The sequence below is a fragment of the Neomonachus schauinslandi genome, chromosome 9 (genome assembly GCF_002201575.2).
Source record: "Neomonachus schauinslandi chromosome 9, ASM220157v2, whole genome shotgun sequence".
Lineage (NCBI taxonomy): Eukaryota > Metazoa > Chordata > Mammalia > Carnivora > Phocidae > Neomonachus > Neomonachus schauinslandi.
The window spans coordinates 24,275,063-24,278,552 of record NC_058411.1 but is presented as its reverse complement, the minus strand read 5'-3'; the positions used below and the strand labels follow the sequence as shown (position 1 = coordinate 24,278,552).

The following is a 3,490-nucleotide window of genomic DNA, read 5'->3' as shown; positions in this document are numbered from 1 at the left end:
GAGAGAGAGAGAGGCAGAGGCAGAGGGAGAAGCAGGCTCCCCGCCCAGCAGGGAGCCCGATGCGGGACTCGATCCCGGGACTCCAGGATCATGACCTGAGCTGAAGGCAGTCGCTCAACCAACTGAGCCACCCAGGCGCCCTCATGTTCATTTTTATATCTGTAAGGGAGTCATGATTTTTTTGAGAATGACCTTCTAACAGTCTTGTTGTACCCAGTTAATTCCTACCTCCCCAATCTTGGCTTCCAGCAACCACTTGTCCACTCTCCGTCATGGTAGGTTAGTTTTGCCTTTCTAGACTTTCGTATTAATAGAATCATATTTATGTATTCTTTTGTGTTTGGCTTCTTTATTTGAACATGTTTCTAAGATTCATCCATATAGTTGTAGGTATCAGCCATTGTTCCTTCTCACTGCTGAGTAGTATTCTATCACATGAACATACTACAATTTGATTATCCATTCACAATGCTGGCATTTAGATTGTTTCTAGTTTAGGGCTATTATGAATAAAGTAGCTGTGAATATTCAAGTGCAAACGTGCGCATGCTTTCACTTCTCTTAGGTGAATGAAATTGCTGCCCCCAAACTGCCGAATTGTTTTCTCAAATGGCTGTGCACTTTGCATTCCCACATCTTTGCCAACACTTGATATTGTAACTTTTTTTTTTTTAAAGATTTTATTTATGTGACAGAGAGAGACACAGCGAGAGAGGGAACACAAGCAGCGGGGAGTGGGAGAGGGAGAAGCAGGCTTCCCGCGGAGCAGGGAGCCCGATGCGGGGCTCGATCCCAGGACCCTGAGATTATGACCTGAGCCGAAGGCAGACGCTTAACGACTGAGCCACTCAGGCGCCCCATTATTGTAACTTTTTTGAATTTAGCCATTCTAGTGGGTGGGTGAGTGGTGGAATCTTATTATGGTTTTAATTTGCATTTCCCCGATGACCAGAGATGTTGAACATTTTTCCATGTGCTTTTTTGGCCATTAGTGTATCTCCCTTTGTGATGAGTCTGTTCAAATCTTTTGGGGCGCCTGGCTGGCTCAGTCGGTTAAGCATCTACTCTTGGTTTTGGCTCAAGTCGTGATCTCAGGGTCCCACATCAGGCTTTCTGCTGAGCGCAGAGTCGGCTCGTCCCTCTCCCTCCCCTCTGCTTCTCACCTGGCATGCCTGTGCATGTGCACTCTCTCAAATAGATAAAATCTTTTTAAAAATAAAAAAATCTTTTAAAAAATCTTTTATTTATTTACTTGAGAGAGTGAGCATGAGCGGGAACGTGGGGGTGGGCGGGGCGGGTAGGGGCAGAGGGAAAGGGAGCAGACTCCCCACTGAGCAGGAGCCCGATGCGGGACTCAATCCCAGGACCCTGAGATCATGACCTGAGCTGAAGGCAGACACTTAACTGACAACCACCTAGGTGCCCCACCCCAAAATAAAATCTTTAAAAAGTGTTCAAAACTTTTCCCTTTTATTTTTTTTTAAGGATTTTATTTATTTAACAGACACACAGCGAGAGAGGGAACACAAGCAGGGGGAGTGGGAGAGGGAGAAGCAGGCTTCCCGCGGAGCAGGGAGCCCAATGTGGGGTTTGATCCCAGGACTCCCAGGACCATGACCTGAGTCGAAGGCAGATGCTTAATGACTGAGCCACCCAGGCGCCCCTTCCCTAATTTTTAGTGAATAGTCTTGCCGTATTGAGTTTTAAGGGTTCTTTCTATACTCTGGATGGAAAGCCTTTGTTAGATATATATTGTGGATGTTTTATCCTAGTCGGGAGTTTGCATTTTCCCTTTATCAAGCCTTAAAGTTTTCATTTTGATGAAGTAGTTTATCAATATTTTTGAGCCATGTTTTTGTGTGTTCTAAGAAATTGTTGCCTAATCCAGAGAACCAGGTTTTCTTTTATATTTTCTCTTGGAAGTTTTATAGTTTTGATGTTCAGATCTATGGTTTGAGTTATTGTATATGATGTGAGGTAAGGGTTAAAAGTCTTTTCCCCTAGATATTCAGTTCTGGCACCATTAGCTGACTAACTGTACTTTCCCGGTTGAATTAACTTGGCACTTTTGTCGAAAATTAACTACCCATATATATGTGGGTCTATTTCTGGACTTTTTATTTTTATTCTAGTATGTTAATATACAGTGTTATATTTGTTTCAGTGATTCAACAATTGTATACGTTTCTCGGAAATAGGGAATGCTTCGTGAATTTGCGTTTCATCCTTGCGCAAGGGCCATGCCTCTCTTCCCCGTATCACTGCAATTTTAGTGTAAGTGCTGCTGAAGTGAGCACTATCTCTGGACTTTTATGGTGTCTTATTTGTTCTCTCTGACCATTCTAATGCTAAATGCAGTCTTGGTTACTATAGCTCTGTAAAAAGCTTTGAAATCAGGTACTACAACTTCTTTTTCAAAATTGTTTTGGCTAGTCTAGGTCCTTTGCATGTCCATATACATTTTACCAACTTGCCAATGTCTACCAAAAGAGCACACTAGGGATCTTTTTCAATGCTTGCAAACCTTCCTTGGTTTTCCCCAATGTGTAGTATCACTGCTCACCCCTGACAGCCCAGCGCAGCAAACCTCTGCCTCCTCCTCGCCAGCCCGCCTTGTCATCCTTCCCTTTGCTCCTGGAGCATCGGATCCTCCGTGCCTTAGAAAAGTTTTCTCTGTCACCTCTAGACCACAACTGGTTACGTGTTTTTATCATGCTCTTTACTTTTCCTTCACAGCACTTACCAGTTTGTAAAATGATATATGTGTCCATGTGCCTACTTGTTTACTATTTGTTTGCTGCTGGTATTGGTCATACTCAGTGCAGTGCCTAGCATGGAAACAGCACTCAGTATTTATTGGTTGAATGAATAAAGGCAGAGACAGCTTTCTGAATAGTTTATTTGGGCAAAACAATATATTTGCATGGGATGACTCTTACGTCATCTCAAGTAGTTCACCTCCGGTTCTTAACATGTACTCTCAAACGGATACACCTAATCCAACCCATCATTTAGAGCTTCACAGTCATCCAACAAGGTTAAAAAAAAAATCATCTGGCAAAAACAGGAGACGGGGGTAAGAGAGAAAGAGAGAAGCATGACATTTTAACACATTACTAGAATTTAAAATTTTTTATTTATATTTCCCCCTCTCACTCTCTCAGATTATGTAAGCATCACAGCAATGGAGAGGGATTATCACAGCACCTCTTGCAAAGTCCAGTTTACAGGCAAATTGGTCAATGGAAAAATAAAGGCCAACAAAATAAGATCTCGGCTCCCCATAAGTGATTTCTCTATTCTTACTCTCTTTCCCCCTTCTCTTAACGTTTGCTACCTTTATACAGAGAGGGATCATCAAGACCGTGTGGGCATGCTGGCTGACCTGACACAGTGATCTCACCAGTATCCTGTAAAGGACCATCAAGGATGCTTTTTATCATTCCAACCATTGGTTTAACATCACTGAGGTAACACGACCTACCTACCC

At 42.9% G+C, this 3,490-nt stretch overlaps 1 non-coding gene across 1 annotated transcript; it reads right to left on the bottom strand.

Moving 5' to 3' along the window:
• Window positions 1-2,190: 2,190 nt before the first annotated feature.
• Window positions 2,191-2,297, bottom strand: LOC123325785. Its single transcript, XR_006540640.1, has one exon. It is a non-coding gene; the product is annotated as a U6 spliceosomal RNA (small nuclear RNA).
• Between the last annotated feature and the right edge of the window lie 1,193 nt (window positions 2,298-3,490).